The sequence below is a fragment of the Epinephelus moara genome, chromosome 11 (genome assembly GCF_006386435.1).
Source record: "Epinephelus moara isolate mb chromosome 11, YSFRI_EMoa_1.0, whole genome shotgun sequence".
Taxonomy (NCBI): Eukaryota; Metazoa; Chordata; class Actinopteri; order Perciformes; family Serranidae; genus Epinephelus; species Epinephelus moara.
The window spans coordinates 14,891,339-14,909,384 of NC_065516.1; the positions used below are offsets into that span (position 1 = coordinate 14,891,339).

Below are 18,046 nucleotides of genomic sequence, written 5' to 3' on the forward strand. Positions count from 1 at the left end.
AAAAACTGCTGTTCCTTGAATGGACACTTGAGACTAGTTCCAGAAGTGAGTCAGTCCCCATAGACACCCATGTTAAAATGCCCAGCTTTACAGCAGAAATAAACATGTTAGCAGCCTGGTACAAAAAAAAAAAAAAAAACGGTTTTGGTCACTATAGCTAATTTCAACATTCATGACAACTGTACAGGGAGGGAATTTTTCTATAATTCATGCGTTTTCATATCATTAAAGCTTAAAGTTATGAATATTTAAGGGTGGGGCTGCTTTGAGTGACAGGCTGTCTGCGGATGGTGTCCTCTGGTTCTCGATCAGATCCACCCATCACTCCTCCACAACTTTAACCTCTTGTCCAAATATGTTCACTTCTGGCTCCAAAAATCAAAGATGGCGATGACCAAATTGCCGACATTAAGGCTTCAAAGTCCACAAACTAACAGGATGTCACAGCACCTACGCCTATTAATGTTATACGGTCTACGAGCTTAATATAGCCGCTACCCTTCAGCTGTGTAGTCCGATGGCCAGTGGCTGCTTGCTCCGCTGCCATTCTGTGGCTTACGAGCAGAGCTAGCTGGTAACAGCCATCGCTGCAACTAACAAACTCCACAGATGTGTATGATGTGTAGTCTTAGGCAGAGTCATTATTCAGTATCCTTGTATCCTTGTGGCCTGAAGGTAGAAGCTCCTCCTGAGCCTCTCAGTGTTGGCCTGGTTTAAGCGGTCCCTCCTTCTTGACCTCAACAGGAAGAAAAGGCAATTTTCCAGGTGGTTGGGATCTTTAATGATTTTCCTGGCTTTATTCTTGCAGTGCCTGGTGTAAACATCATTTACTCAGGGTAGAATAACACCTATACTGTGTTCAGCTGAACGAACCACGCTTTGCAGGGCTTTGCGGTCCTGTTCGGTGCTGTTTCCATACCAGGCAGTGATGTTCTCCGTGAAGACACTCTCAATGGTGCAGGATTAGAAAATTCTCAGTATTTCAGGGGATACCCTTTCTCATCACTGAGTCAGTATGCAGCGCCCAGGTCAGGCCTTCGGTGTTGTGGTCACCAAGGTACTTGAAGCTATCATCCTCTCCACCGAGGACCCGTTGATATTAAGGAGAGTGTAGTTCCTTGGCTGCCTCTTCTAGGCATTGCTATTCTACTTTTGCTGTCCTGACACCAGCCGGTCAGGTCCTCTACTTCTTTCAGGTTGGCCTTTTCATTGTTACCTGTGATCAGGCCCACCACTGCTGTGTCATCAGCAAACTTGATGATGGTGTTGGAGTCGGAAGTGGCTGCACAGTCACGTGTGTACAAGGAGTACAGCAGGGGACTCAAAACGCAGCCCTGGGGAGCTCCACTGTTAATACTAGATAGGTTAATCAGTACTGTGAATGATCAGTTGCATCCATATTGAATTCAGTTGTGAGTTTGGGAGAGTGTTTTTTTTCTGTGAGGTTAAATTACCATTTGTGTTCTTTCAGAGATATTAATTTTATGTCAAAGTCCTTGCACCCCAGGATGTCTCTGTCTCTTGTTAAATAACAAAAACACCCACAGAGTATTGATCACTTGTTCTCATTTATTGTTAATACATACATTTTTGGTTCTTTTAGCGAAATGTCTTTACAAGTAGTGCTTGTCTGCCTGTTTCTTTGACATTCCAGTCTGTAGACGCACAAGATTGTTCCAACACTGCCAGTTCTAATATATCCCATTCATGATTTGCTGCTTTTCTGGTAACAGTCCCTGCACCACAGGGTGCTGTCTGCTGCGTGATATTAATCCAAATAATGTGTCACAACTCTTCCCCTCTGTCACTCCCCCACTGTAACTGGACTCCCGCTGGACTGGCCCCAGTAGGATCTCACTTTAAAATGTCAACCCTGTCAGGTCCCCATGCCGTCATATCTTCTGTCATCTCCAGGTAAACATCACTCCCAGAGCCGCAGGGAGCACCGGCTCAAGTCATTACAGCTGCGGCTGCCACCGCTCCCTTTCCATCAAGTTTTACACATCCAGCTCCAGACCAAGTACATTTCTTTAATCACTGCACTCTCCTGTAGTGGCAGAAGAAGAAAGGTCACCCCTGTCCAGATAGAAGACTCGAGGCTCCATGGCTCTGAAACTGAGTCACCTCTGGAGTCAGTGTGGCGATCACAAACTTGCATGCATCGTTGTGTGTGTTTGTGTTGTACCACATGCAATTTGGGTTTGGTGTAATTGGCTCATTAGGCCTTTAGTCTGTTTGGAGGATTGAGCAACTAGGCGGCTCATCCATGAGTAAATTCTCCAGTTTCAAGCCAATTGTCCTTGTCATGTTTTTGTAGAGTGCATCTGCCTTCATCTGTCAGTCTGAATCACATGGAGAAGGCCTAATTGATGCGATGTGTGTGTGTGTGTGTGTGTGTGTGTGTGTGTGTGTGTGTGTGTGTCTGCATACAGCGAGTCAGACACACTCTTAGGACTAGCAGCTCTTGGAGTTAATCCGTCTCAGTAATAGTGGGGGATGGAGCAGAGGGGGGTGAGAGGAGGAAGAGAGAGGAGAACAATACAAAATCTCTCCCTCCGTCTCCGGACACGTGGTTATCACCCGGCGGGAAATCTCTGGACTTTGGACGTTCTCTACGGATGTTGCTCCTCTGGTTCACTCGTCCCAGCTGGCTCTTAGCGGTCTCTGCTGCGCCACTCAAGGAAACGAGGTACAATACACTCCCCCCCTCCAAAAAACATCCTTCGTCAGTGCTTTTCGTTCCTGCCATTGTCACCAGACAAGAGGCTACGTCAAGAGGTAAAATTAGGAATGTGTGTAGAGTAAGGAACTTCCTGAGGTGTGTGCTTTACTGTTTCTGCAGAAAGTATGTTTGAAGCCCGTGAGCTATGATAGGAAGTGTAGAGAGACAGTGGAAACAATATGTATTTCCTCCTTCGCAATGCAAACCCTTGTGTACAGCACAGGATTGCTGTGTCTACCTCATGGACATTCCTGAATGCACCAAACGGCTTTGTTTCCTGTGCTGCACCGGACATAGCTCCTGAGTGGTTCATAGACACTTTCAGTAAGATTATCAGATAGTATGTTTACAGGAAAGAGTGAATTCCAACGCATACTGTCACATTTTTGTTCTCTTACATCTTGAAATCCATATAACAGTATTGTTCTGGAACAAAAGAATTTCCTGAGTTAGTTGTCTCCTTTTATGGTTACCTCACTTTCTTTAGTTTCCTTCATTGCACTTTAGTCTCTGTTGTAAAGTATATTCAGTATATTGTATGTTTTATATTGTTATTGTTATCCTTAAAAGACCAAAAAAGTCTACATATAGCCTACTGCTACCTGAAAACCTGCTAGAGATAACCATTACCAGCAGCAGAAGGGTATACCTTTCTGTTTTGTGTCACCTTCAATGTCACGGACGCGCCTGAAAACATGATAGTGAACAGTAGATAGCAGCATGGAGGCCAGTGAAAATTTTACAGTGGTAACTCCTTTTTTATATTTGTTAGTTTTTCAGTCTCTCTTTTTAAGTTATTGCTGACAAATTTGGAACTGTTTTTTTTTTTTTGGCACTGCTTGAACTGACCAACTTTGGAGTGGCGCATCACTGCATCGCACCACAAAAGGGTGAAATTTAGCGTGTTCACCTGGGTTTCATGTTTCCATCTGTGTTGATCGGAGCTGGAGCTGATGAATACTGGTGACTACTGCAGAGTCATTTTCCAGGGAATGAATGCCCATTATAACCTTTCCCACTAAATACAAAAGCAAGATGTTAGTGGGCTTTTTCGTCCAGTGGGAAAGGGGCTTTGGATTACTTGTCACAGGTTAATTACCTCTGTGAGTCATTGTTCAACCAAAGAGTGATGTTCCCATCTCACGTTGTTTCATTTCAAATGTTTTTAGAGGCCTGAAGAGGTAAAATACACAGTTTTGAGCAGAGTAGTTCGTGCTTGGCCTTGGAATAAATATTAAAAAAACTTAGCTTTCTTTTTGGTCCTCATAACTGAATTAAAATTATTTGGTCTACTATCCAAAGCAACAATGAGAGTCAGGGTCAGTGTTATTTTGGATTCACCAAGTTGCACGATAAACTAACCATTGAGGCAGCAGTAGAACAGCAGCTCTCCTTTTCAGCAAGGTAAAACTTAACGTGTTTGTCAATAGAGTCTGGTGGCTTTGAAGAGAGCGATAGAAACAAACAGCAAGATAAAGCAGTGAAAATATTCTACACATAGCATACACTTAATCTTATATTGATTTTTTTAGGTGGCTAAAATACATTTTGCTGCTGCTCTCAACTACAGCAGTACATTATTGAGCTTCTGTGGTGGTACTCCTGTTTGTCTGCTTCTCCAAACTGGGGGCGTGCCAACTGCCATCTACTTTAAGTAAGACACTGATTATGGATAAGCACCTAAAACAAACCACATTTCAAAATATCCGAACCATTACTTTGATAACACTGATACCTTGAGTCAGGCTGCAAACCACTCTGACATAACTCCAACAGCCCAGAGTTTGTTTTTGCCTAAAACCCTCAGCATGTTGAAATAAGTACAAAGTCCCGACCTGTTAAGTCTGTTATGTTGATTTAAAAGGATTAAGCTTGTTTATGGTATTCTGGCCCTCAGTGTTGGCGACAACCCTGAGCATCTTGTTTTTGCGTAGAGTAAAACCTAGAAAAGTAGAACTGGGTTCATGCCCACAGGGTACGACCTCTCGGTTTGTCATCTTACACCACTACATTTTTAATCTCTCACCCTCAAGGCAAATAAAATTGCTTTCATGTTCATGCATGATACGTTGTTAGATGACATGAATCATTTAGACATGCAGCTCAACTGCGTCCCCCTTTCATGTGCGAGTATCTGTCCGTTCATCAGAGATCTTCAGGATGGGAGGGTAGTTTAATTAATCTTCATCAATATATGAGTCATTGTTTCATCTGGGGCCAGTGGACGAGTCTTAAGACCACTAACTCTCCTGCCCTCAGACACAGCTTCACATAGGGGACTTCTTGTGGGAAGCACTTTGACAAATGGTCCTTCACAGTTTAATGTTGCAGCAGTTGTGCTGCAGTGCACTAATAGTGCTTCCACTCTCACTGGGCCCTGAAGTTTTGACTCAGTGTATCAAAGCCAGTGCTTGTGGTCTCGCTCTCTGTGATGAAGTATCGCTTGCTTTCTTTAACGAGTCACCTGCTCGGTCTAAGAGGCTGAGGTGCGTTCAGAGAGGCCTCGTGTTAACTGTGATGCCCGCTGGGAGGCTGGAGGATAGATGGTTGCTGACAGCACCCTTGGCGTTGCAGTGCTACTGCTGTGTCATGCTATTTTGCTGTGGTGTTGGCTTGTCTGTTTGTCTCAATTTAAAACCTCTGGAGAAGTGTCTGCTTTTATTGAATATCTGGAGCTAAAAATACCTTCTGCCCCACCAATCAGAGCAGAGAACAGACTGAAGAGTGAGAAGTGATTGGATGGGATGTCCCATGGATGTTGCTGTTTTCCCAATCTTGACAAACATAAAAGAGCAATCTTAAACAGGAAAACAAAGCATATTCATGCATTAACAATTTGAATTTAAAGTTGTAACGGGCAAATTCACACTTTAGTGGCAGCTTATTGTACAGATTATTTTTTAATGCACATTCAGGGATCATTCTGCATATTTCTCCCTCTTTGTAGCTGGTGGAGATGCATAAACATTTTACATCTTGTCCATCTTTCTTTCGATGATCATATTTCTTTGCATTTGCTCACAAGTTTCATTATGTGCTACGAATGGAATTTTTTAATTTTGGGCGCAAGGCCACTCGGCCTGCAATTTCTTTTGAGGTCACAAAGGCCACATGCCAGGACATCAAGGCTATTAGTTAAAAAAAACACAATTTTTATTTCACTTAAATAGACAAATCCATGTCTAAAAGCATAAATGCCTTTTTAATAAGTGAAACACCTCTAGAGAAATAAAAAACAGTTTTTATCAAAAGAATAATTTATAGCATAATGTTATAAAGACTTTTTTAAAAACAAGTTCTAACGTCTGATGAGGTTTGAGAATGTACGGTGACTAATTACATCACATCTATAGGCATCTACAAGCAAAAAAGCATCTGTACGCAAAAATTAAGTGTATATGTGTGAGACAGACGTATTTTGTTATATATTAGACCTATGTATAGAATTGTTCCTCAGAGAAATAGTCAGTGACATTAAAGCTGGGGTAGGCAGAAATCTGAAAAGGTAAAAAAAAAAAAGACTATCTGAAAATACACCCTCGTCCCGCATGCGCTTCATACATTACCCTAAAGTTTCTCATATATTGATGTATTTAAACTTATTTCATTGTAGAGTTTTGTGCTGCTCATTTTTGCAGCCCCTACTTGTCATGCTCTCGTTCTGTTTATTAGACCACAAATGAGACGTGAATTAGCTAGCTAGCCACTGCATGGTCCCTCCGCCTTGCTCCCTGCTGCAGATGTTTTTTCTGGGAGGTAAGTGGGCAGCGGCCCAGGAGATGGAGCTTTGGTTGGCTCTGAAGTGGCTCTAATTTGGCTGGCACAAACACAGCATGCTGGTGGTGAGGGGCAGCACCTGTTCTAACCTGTGTAACAGCAGTAACAGAAAGTTTGCTGATTCGTGGCAAGTTGGCGGGGCTGCTGAGGTTTGTGCTGGCTGGATTCGGTTTGCTGTGGTCGCTGACTGGGGGGTTCATCTTTGGAGCTGCTGCTAGCGCTCCTCCCAAAGAGCGTTTGTAGCTGTGGGGAGTGAGGCAGAGGACGCACTGTTATTTGATTCTCTAGCTAACGTGAGCTACATAAACGTGAATTAGAATCCGTAGCTTAACTCCTCGCAACATTTTCTGTCCAGCTCTGAAATGCTTTGACGATGCTGACACGTGTTTTGTTTCATTTATTGTTAGACTCTCTTTCAGACCATCTTTCTCTTTTGGGGTTGCTTTGCAGTGTAGGGAATTGTTGCCAATGCTGAAATAGCAACTTTCTCTGCAGGATTTTAAGCCATTAAATCAGCTTATAAAAATATATAGCTTAATGACTTGTGATTGTCTCCTGTCATGAGCAAGATTTTCTAGAACCTGAAAACAGAGCCAAGAGAAGGTGCAGAAGGATAGTGCTCTCTTAAATTACAAAACACTCAAAGGTTATTTGGGGATTTTTGCCCAATGACACCAAAATGCCTACCTCAGCTTTAATTCATAATATTATTAACACTCAATCAATAACATTCTGAATTAAAGACATTGTTTTTTCAGAGCTGATTATGGAGGTAGCTAACAATCTGTGCTGAAATTATATTACAAATCTGACATCAGTTTGAGAACAAATTTGTTAAAAATGAGGCAAATGTGCAGCATCTTATTCAGGAAGTTGGATTTTTTTCTCTGTGATTTTTAAAAGTGGCTGTATACTCAAGCAGAAAATTCCCCTGAGACAATTTGAATAAATTCATATTAATGCCCTGTTGAATGTCGTACCAGAATTCAACATATTAGTCATTCAGCATTTGGAAGAAAATGTAGGTTGACTCATGTTGAGCATTTTGAAAAGCGTCTCCCGCTGAGTCACTCTGTTTCAGCCACTGGCTGCTCTCAAACCAGGTCACCTTTTGCCACCAGCAGGCCGGCCATCACCTTCATTGGCAGAAAGTGAAGTGTGACAGGTGTTGGACCTGCTGCAGACGGGCTGTCAGATGGAGACACCCACGTCACCGGCTTCACTGCAAATCTGCTGTAGTGCTAACCTCCAACACTCCTGTACACACTACTAGATAGCTCTGCCAATCAGAAGCTTTGGTCATCATATATTTTAGATTTTTTTTTTTTTGTATTTGTTCAAAAATATACCTAAAATTAGATAATAATAAGGAATATTTATAAGTAAATCAAGAAAATGTTCGACTTCTGGCTAAAATTTCGAACTTTTTACACTGTGTTATACTTTTATCGTGTGCTGGACTAACATTCTTAGTAATGATCGCTCTCCTAAAAACACAATGCCTGGAAATGCTTTGAAACATGCTCGCTGGGCTGAATGTAGCAGGTAGGTGAAGCAGGGGGCAGGTGTGTCCGCAGATAAGGCTTTCATCCATCTAATGTCAGAGTGGCTTCACAGGGCTTTCCAGGGGCCAACAGGGGAGAGTGGACGCTCTCTAATATTGACTCATTCTTCCGTGCAGTAGCCCTCTGTAAAGCAAAACATGTGACCCTGAATGTTTTTCTGATTTTGTTGTCAACCTGCCATAGTTCCGCAAATCTTTTTGCTCAGTTTTTTTCTCCCGTGCTCTGATACATTTTACAATTTCTCAATTATAAAAATGTCACTCTCCAGTCATAATTATAACTTGCCTTTTTCTTTTGTGAGCTGACATTTGCATGATGACAGTTAAGTATCACATAGCAAAAATCGCAGCCTTAAACTGTGCGAAAATTGCACACCATATCCTTATTCTCACTGTGCTTTAAGTTTATTCACACTGGAGAAATAGGAATTGAAAATGTATTTTTTAAGCTGCCACCTGAAGGAAAAAGATGAAACTACTGACTAACTTTCACCATAAAAAGTTGTTTAACTAGTTGCTAATTTTATTTGCTGTTTTCAGAAAGTATGTGGTGGGTTTTTAGACCTTTTTTACTGAAAACATCTGTCTGCTGCTGCTGACTAGAGCGGTAATAGTGAACCAAAACAGTAAAGCTGAGGGCTGTTAAACCAAAACAATGCGCTTTAAGTCACTAAAATGCCCTGCAGATCTGAGGGCAACTGTAGAGTTGGGTAATATTTCTCTGTGGGTTTGTCACAATAAGCAGCCCCTGTCAAATTTCAAATAGAAATTTGATTCATTATTAACACAAAACATTGATTACTGCAGTTTTAAATGCTTTAATTTATAATAAAATATGTTTTTTGGTGTTGACCCTATAGTTCAAGATGTAATGGAAATGGAGGTGCTACTCACATCTTGGTATAATTTCCTGTTACTAAAAAACAAAATAGTACAATCAGTATCTTATATACTGACTGCCAAAGTGTCATCTATGTGCACACTTAAAATGTGCACAGTAATAAAGCAAGTAAAGAATACTTGTTTGCTTGTTGGTTATTGGGCTGTACCACACATTGTGAAGTTTCTAAAAATCAAAATTCGACCTCTGTGCACTGTTTTTCTTTGTTTGTTTTTTTGTTTTTTTTTTAATATCTAATTATTCTGATTAAACCTGGTATTTCTGCATAGTTTGCATAGCATAAAGATTAGCTTAACTAACTACTATTTTTTAGAATTATGCTATTTGTGGAATTTGATTCCAGTGGTGGCTGTGTGGGATTGTTTCCGACTCGTGTGATCCAAACATTTCCCATAACTCCAGAGTGTTTGAAAGTCCAAAAGTCAAAATTTATCAATGAAAGTTTAATGTAATAACTTCCAAAATTCATAACATGTTTTTGTATTCTGCTTCAATCCATAATTGTCCAAAAGTGTGATATCAAAAATATGACAACAGACATACAAAGCTTCATCTGAAAACCTCAACAGAAGCTTCAAATGTAAAAACATGACATTTTTTTTTTTTTTAATTCCCCTTTGCCAACTGCCAGATGCTGGCAGCTTTAACATGCCCTTCTTGGTTCAAGGGACTCAGAGCATGAAGACCAAGCCTGAAATAAAGATGAGAGAAGGGGGAAGAGGAGGATATTATTCGGATGAAAGCTTGACATGACATTAAAGAAGTGGGGAGCAAAGAGAGATGGGAGATGAAGGAGAAGAGAGGCCCTGTAGCTCAGAGCTTTTCTACAACATCAAGCCCTGTGTTAGAACCGCTGTTGGAGATCACTTTACAGAGCGGCAACAGCCTCTCGCTCTGTCGTCTGCTGGCTTTTGGGAGTCAGACAGCCGTGCACTTATGTAAAGTTAGTCTATCATCCCCAGCCTGCCAAGGATCCATGCCTGGAGAACACACAGCAATGAAAGTTATCACTGAGCAGACACTCAATAAACTGGTTGTCTCAGCCTCTGGGAAACTAAATCAAGAGCCACAGTCAAAACCACATTAGTTAAGGCTAAATCAATTCTGAAAATAGTCTTTCTAAAAGGAAAACTAGTGCTTTAGAAGTTCGAGAAAGAAGGAGAGTCCACAGACGCATATCTATCCAACGGTGATAAAATCTTTGATGGATGAGGTCAAATACTTCATCAAAGGTCTCCCTGCCTATTTTCCTGGTGTAAATTTAGATCTTTGACAGCCATTACGTGGAGGATTATGTGCTTGTTATCCGTTACTGTGGCCTCATTGAGTGGTGCTGGTCCAATAATCAATGCGGCCAAGCTAGAGAGGCAGACTTTACATATCAATCTGTTTGTTGGCCTGACAGTTTCCAGCCGCACTGTGAGATGTAACGGTCTGGAGATCTGGCTGTGAGACAGAAGCCAGGGATGAGGCTTTGATAAAATGTTTTTCCCTGGGTGTTTTAGATATGAAAGAGAAGGAGGGCAAAGACAGGGTCGCTTTCATTTTAGCAAACAGATTTTATAGCTCCATATGCAGTCGAATTATTCACTTACTCTCAAAGCTGCTGATCAGAAACCTTGTAAAGGGTCATTTTTCTACATTATTCATCATGCCTTCTGACCTGTTCTGTCTCCCGTTCTGTTCTTTTTCTGCCTAACAAAACTAACTAAGCAGCGCTTTGTCCACACAGTACCTCATTTTCACTTCATTAGTGCCGAAGCATAAAGGTAAAGAAAACAAATCCTCTTTGAAAACAGCACAGTCTGAAACAAGGCAATCTGCTATCGACCAAATGCTGCTAGAAAGCACTTCTGTTTAGATTCGTATGTAATCCTGCAGGCATATCAGCTTGATCAGTCACATAATCTCCTGTGTGATCAAATGTTTATATTCAAGAATGTGTTTTAGGATTGAAAACACCGCATTATTACTATTTCTAATGGTGACATGTTGTAGATTTGCTTTACTCAACATTTTGAAGTTCACATTGCTGCCTACTAGACTATCTGAAAGGCTAGTGAGTGAGTGGCATGAGTGTCAATGGTTCATTTGTATATCCATGGATGTACTAAAAGACCTGGATGCAGCATTGGCGGCAAGGCTCCCTTCATATGGAAGTTGCTCAGTGGTGCAGGAAACCAAAACCGTTCTATGTCCACGGTAGGAAATTAACTGGATGATCAGGGCTGCTTCCACATCATTGGCCCCTTAGAGTAGGGGCACTAGAGACTTAAGGCTGCTGAGCACAGCAGAGCAGCCAACTTCCGCCGGCTAAGCGGAGCAACTTTTGGTTACGTGCTCCACAAACTTGAATGGGGATAAAAAACTTTTCAAATGTTACCAGACCGAATGGATTAAATCTTCAAAGTGGAACAAGTAATTTCGTGAGAGTTGTGACGGTCATAAAAATGTATCCACTGGTTTACAGACGTCTCTTTACCAATGTAACAATAAGGGAAAAGTCTTTTTGGGCCCAATGGCATCACGTGACAGACCCCAGAAATTGCAGTACCACTGTTTGACCACTACTAAATTTGGTTTCAAAGCCCTGGCCACACTACCCAGATCTGGTTGGAAACAGACAACTGGCTAGCTATGTAAATATGCAGAAACGTAGTGATAACTGCCGATAACTAGTGCTACATAGTCAACAATGGTAAAGGCTTTTGCAGCTTCCCGTCACTTAAACTACTGTTTTCTTGCTATTCAGACAACCAGCTCAGAGAAAAATTCCTTCTCCTCACATAACCAAGTTTGGCCTGAATCAGCACCAGATCATTTAGCTAAAGTCCCGTCAAGGTAATAAGTTTATGTCAGGTCACGTACACTATATGGCTGAGGTTGGCCACCATGCGTTCGCAGCAACATTGTCCTACCACTGGGACGGTGTTACTAGCAAATGCGCTGCCATGGCTAACGTTAGCTAACGCGTTGAGACTGGAGGGGGGAACTGCCCATTGGTTCGACAGCCCATTGGTTCGACATCCCATTGTTTCGACCATATTAAACTCATTGTTCCGAAGTCCGTTCCGAAATCATCATGATGCCCTGTGGTTAAGGTCTGGTTAGGTTTAGGCACAAAAACCACTTGGTTAGGGTCAGGAAAAGATCATGGTGTGGGTTAAAATGAAAAAGAAAGTGACAAACAAAAAGCCGTGAGCCTGCTCCGCCTCAAGCCGGTCGCGGCGCACTATACGCCCGCCGCGAGCCGTTCAGCACCGCGGACAGTCGGACTAATGGGATGTCGAACCAATGGGCTGTCGAACCAATGACATGGACCCACTGGAGGGTGGGTAGTAACCAGTGTTTGAGCATGTTAACACGGCTAGCTGTCAGTCAAATCAAAGGCAACACATCACAAAACATTAAAATTTCACCACCTTTAAATGGATAGCGCTTTGAAATACGGTGCTAAAGTTGCTAAAGAGTTAATGGAACACTGGACTACAAGAAAGAGCCGCTTGTATTTCATGTCATTTTGCATTTTTATTTCATAAAATGAACCAGTTAGTTACCAGTTAATGGGAGTCAGGCTATTGAATGCAAAATTAACAGAAAGTGACATCCCTGGACTGAAAATTTAGTTTTCTCTGATTTAAGGTAAAGTGAAGAGCGTAGGCCACAGCAAGTGTAATTTGTAAGACAGAAATGTCATCTCAGGCTCAAACTGAAGCTTATGAATGTGAGAGGATATACACAAGATATATAAGACACGATATTCGCCATAAAGTGCTGGAAAATAATTGTTTTTGATGAGACACTATTTTTTTGTCTTTTTGAGGATGTTGTGGGTGATATTTTAAAATGGGATGGCAGCAAGGCCCATAATCTTATTTTGCTACTTACCCTTTTGTTTCAGGATACTCCCTGTCAGATTTCATACTTGAATGACTATTTATTCAATTGCAAGACATTGCATTTACATCATTTCACCAAAAACATATCCCCAAAAAGATTTTTGGGCCCTCTGAGACCAAACAGCCCCGAGTTGGGGGTGCTTGTTATCAATTTTTAAGCCCAAGGTATAGACTAACAGGAAATAATAGTGAAATAAAGGTAGCAGGAAACACCCTGATGGATGGATCTGGCTCTCGGCCTACTACCGTGACTTTTACAGAGCTGTGATACCTTAAAACAGGCATTGCCATGAGTGTCTGGATTGTGTTCAGATCAGTGTACCAAAAAAACAACCACTCTGGCGGGTGTCATTATCATCCAGTAAGTGTGGTGAATTTAACTGTCACCCTAAGCCCCTTTCACCTATTTTGCAGTGATGTTATTTTTTGATTGTGTTACTGCTTGTGACAAGCGTAGCGGGGACGTGACACGCTGTAGTCTCACGTTACTCCTCATCACTCACAGTAGCAGTCAGTCACTCGCTCAGTCAGGGGTCACATAAGGACAGAAAGAGGAAGAGAGAGAAGGAGAGAAGGAGACAGAGGGGAGGATATTTACGACTCAGACAGTGGCGAGGGTGAGCTGCATCCCAATGTCTGCTCCTTTACTGCCTGGCTCAAGAACTCTCTCAGGAGAGATGGAATAAGCTTGTGCAGAGCTTTTGCAGGTAATACAGGTCTGTGTGCACCGTCTGTAACAAAAAAATAGCCAAATATCATCCACTTGGGAGGCCTTACAGGAGAAATCCATCAAATTGGATTCAGTGTTGGACATCTTCTAGCATTGTGTCTATCTGTGATGCTCAGTATATTGAGGTACTTTGTGATGAAGCACTGTAATTTAACTTTTTCTGCTGTGCTCACTTTCTTTCAATCTTCTATTTTTATTTTAGCTGATTTTGTACTCTTGCCATAACCGCCCACACCTTTTCTTAAAAACTGTCAAATGAGGCTTTTGTTAGTTGGCTCTATACTGGATTTCCATGTGGGCAATTGTTGTAACATCACTGATAAAGTTTTCCCTGTGTGCTGTTGGCCTGTCAGGTCTGACTTCAACGCTAATCAAATGCATCCGCTGACAGCGCTCCTCCTTCAATCATTCCAGGTGCTTGATATTCAGCCGGTGGTGTCGTCTTTCCAGTGATATAACAAAGTCTGTCACAAGCTCTTTCCCCTGGGGCTCTGTTACCTGTCTCACTCTTTGTTCCACTGATTCAATCCCCTGCTGAATCTGTCAGACAGTCTGGCCTTCCCTTGGTTTTAATGACTGCCCAGTGTGATACAGTGAAGCCGAGTCCGACACCTTGTCTCACAGTGCAAAAAAAATACCAGTGCCGGCTCGACTTGACTCCCTAAAGACTTGACTTTAGACTAGAGACACAAGACTTGGGTTAGCATTGACTCCTGGGAGACTTGACTGCCTGAAGACTGGAATTGAGACCTTTGTTGGACTTAGAGGGATATTTGCCAATTTTCGACCAGGTCTGTGGGGAATGTGTACAGATGAACTGTGTAAAGGCGCCAGATCACAGAGCTTCCTGCCCATCTGCCAGCCAAAATCTACAGGATGAAACAAAATGACATGTTTCACATCATCCAGGGGATTTTTGCTGACGGTACGGGTAGGGAGTTTCCAGTACTGCCAGCACGGGGGATGAGCCGAACACTGCTCATCTGCACACACTCCTCACTGTGGTGCCACAGACCTGGTTAACAATCAGCAAAGTATCTCTTTAAGTTAACAAAATGAGCCTTTGAGGAGACTTAACTCCTTGACCTGTAAGACTTTACATTTGGACCAGGTTGGATTTAAGTCACACTAAAAAGACTTTAACCCTAACTTGGACTTGACTTCTGTGAGATATGACTTACTTGAGAATTGACTCAATAAAAGCTTGGTACGCGGGACTAGGGTTGCAGCAGCATACCGTGAAGCCGTACACAGAGTATATATTGCTTATCTACGATATTAAAAAAAAAAAAGCAAGTGGAAGGAGAATTTCAGCTATGCATTTGCATCTCCTTTCGTCCTGAAGTGACTGTCAGAATTTTTCTGTTTTTATCCCTTTAAGGTTCATTTTAACTAATGATGATAATAATAATGATGGTGTAATACTGTATTAGAGGAATTTGTATGATATCTGACGAATTAGTGCCCCATAAATGGCATTGTCATGTTACATACTTGATACATAGCTTAGGTTTAGGCAAGTAAAGTTACGTAGGTTAGGTTTAGCAAAAGAAATATGGTTGGGGGATCGTAAAGTTACGTGGGTTAGATTTAGTAAAAGAAACATGGTTGGGCGTCAAAGTTACGTAGGGTAGGTATAGGAAAATATATGGATGAGATAAAGATAAAGATATGGTGATGATGTACCGTAAACTATCTCAAAGTTCACTTGGTTTTACAGGGGACATGAACACCAGTCTCTTGGGGGAAAGTCCTGTGTTTTATTGACCAGTCCACCACCTTAACCTGCCTCCTTCCATTGACTTTTTGTCTTTACGGTTCTTATTTACTCCTGTCAGCACATTTTTGATCACAGACTTCTGGATTACGTGGGTTATACACAAATTACTGCCTCATGATTCTGTTTGTTATATACAATTTTTGGTGTGCCACTTTTCACAGGTATATTTACGAACAGTGCATGAGAACAGCCTGACGACTTACCTTTAGCCTTCGACATGATTTGAACTTAAGTCACTAAAACTGAGTCTTGAAACTTGACTTGAACTTGACAGCTGTGAGATGTGGCTTTTTTGAGACTCGACTGCAAGGCTTGACTTTAAACTTGAAAGCAAAAGCCTCAGATTCTGACTTGGTTAGATTTTGACATGCACTTTGCTCACAAGGATTTGACTTGGGACTTGTTCTGACAGAGTTGACATTTGACTTGGACCTGCTCATCAGATATAAAACAGCTCTGAAGTGCACAGGAAGCTCTTGCTGTAAACCTTCTTCTTTTAAATGAACTAAATGTTGCAGCTGTAGAAATGGGCAGGAATCCGTGCTGGCTACCATTTATCTCTCTGTCTGTGTCTCACATGTGTTCACACACCCACAGATAGGGCTTCAGCCATGATTCCTCTGATGAATTGCTTTAGTCATTGGTCCTGGCTGTGTGTGAGTGCGCTGAGTAATGAAGAGGCTGGCGATGCTGTTCTACTCCTCCTCGGTTGCCCCTGAGCACAGGTGCTGTGCTCTTCCTGAGTGGGAGTTCTCCACTGAACGAGTTAGAGATTCATTCATCCTGCGAGGGCTGCAGCAGGTTTCTTCATTGTTGATGTGATGTGAGAGTGAAGCTGAGATTCACTGTTTTTGGCATGTATGACGGAGGAGGATAGAGGGCTTCAAAGTATGCTCAGAGAACAAATAAAATCCCACTTATACAGTGACTAACACACTAAGAAAAGTATGTTCCTGCTCCTGTGCTGCTCTCCATGGCTTCTGAATTAATGAATATTGACAGGCGCATCATCTTTAATGCTACACTGTCCTGCTTTCTCAGTACTGACATATGAAATATGTTAACTTGGGGACTGTAGCCAAGACATGGATGTGAGCTGACAGCTTGCTCACAGAGCACAAATCTATCTGTATAGTCATGATGCTGGCATTGTGAGACATATGAAGATAAACCTGGAGGCGTTTTGTTCTGTTAAAGTTAACTGTTTCATACCTGGAGATTTGTTTGTAGATGCTCTATGTGCATACAGCAAATCTTTACCTGGGTTTTTTGGTTACCTTGATTCCACTTACTGTTTATTCTGACATCATGTTCAGGGTCTCTGTTTGGAAGCAAGGGTGAGAAGAAGGGCTGCACTTAACAATTGTTTTCATTATCGATTGATCTGCCCATTATTTTCTCGATTAATCGATTGGTTGAATAGTCGATAAAATGTCAGAGGATAGTGAAACATGTTCTGTGTATTTCCCCAGAGCCCAAGGTGAGGTCTTTAACTTGTTCAGATCCCCTGTCCATTCCAATGAACATAACTTTTCTAGGATGTCTAAATTTATGATTACTGTCATCTGGCTCCACTATGCACAGAATGCACAGACTTAATTGATTGGATGGCTATAAGCCAATCACCGTGTTCTACATCATCCAAGGTGGGCTGCAGTAGAGCCCCACCCCTTTTTTTATAAAAGGATGGCCGACCATGAGGCAAGGAGGAATTGCCACGTTGTCACGTTTTACTATATAAATTATATGAATAAAGTACATAATTTGTGTTCAAATTGTATTTAAAGGAAACATGAGATGTTATATTATTTAAACATGTCAAAAAATGATTTATCCGATTTATGACAATTTTTTACACCTTTCTTCCTTTTTGTTATTACAATCTGTTTCTGGTGCTGTACGTGTATACTCCCTACGACTCTTAGGGTCCACTATTTTTAACCAGACAACAGTACAGCTACACCAAATGTTGTTTTCTAGCATGCGCAAAACACTGAAGAGAGTTTCCTGTTGCCCTGTCCTCCTCACTAAGTGAGAGATGGTGAGAGAACTGTAGAGTATTAAGAGAAAGAAATAGTCAAGCAAATTTCAGATGTGGAAGAAAAGAATTCCTGTGTCTTACAGAAAGTTTTAAAAGAAGGGAGGGAAGAATTTTGTAAAACCATTTTTTGTTATTTAAAAAGCCACCAGATTGCAGGAAACAAAGTCTCTGAAATTATTTTTTTTTCTGAAGGAAGCCCCCTGCTTTGGTTTTGGAATCCTCTGTATTTTAGAGATCTGAATGTTGGCAAGTATGCCAACTGTTCAAAAACTCAAAGGTATTTAGTTTGTTAGCATGTATGATGCACACATCCATGACAACGCACAGAGCTGATCTTAAACAAGCAAGTGCGTCGTAAACTGCTGTAAAAAAACCCCCAGTTCAGATGCATATTCTGAATGCTCCTAAAACCTGAATAATATCAGCATATCCCACATGTCTTAAACGAATAATGCCACATTCGGAATAAGGCATAATTTGGAATATCCAAACAGGATAGGCTGTTTACATGACCCCTTTTAAATTTAGAATATTGTCATATCCACAGTAACAGTGGAATATCAGTGCGTATGTAAATGTAGTCAGTGAGCCAGGTTCATAGATAAAATAAAGTGCAGAAATCTTAAACTTTT

The 18,046-nt window shown here is 41.5% G+C and overlaps 1 protein-coding gene across 3 annotated transcripts in view; it reads left to right on the forward strand.

Moving 5' to 3' along the window:
- Positions 1 to 18,046, forward strand: part of tmem108 (transmembrane protein 108) — a 68,948-nt gene that overhangs the window by 16,338 nt on the left and 34,564 nt on the right. Inside the window, exon 1 of one of the 3 annotated variants that reach the window (XM_050056842.1) lies at positions 2,545 to 2,689. The exons of the other annotated variants lie outside the window; for them this stretch is intronic. The gene's annotated coding sequence lies outside the window, so the exon portion shown is untranslated. Of the gene's footprint in view, positions 1 to 2,544; positions 2,690 to 18,046 lie in introns of those variants that run through there. 3 annotated transcript variants of the gene reach the window in all.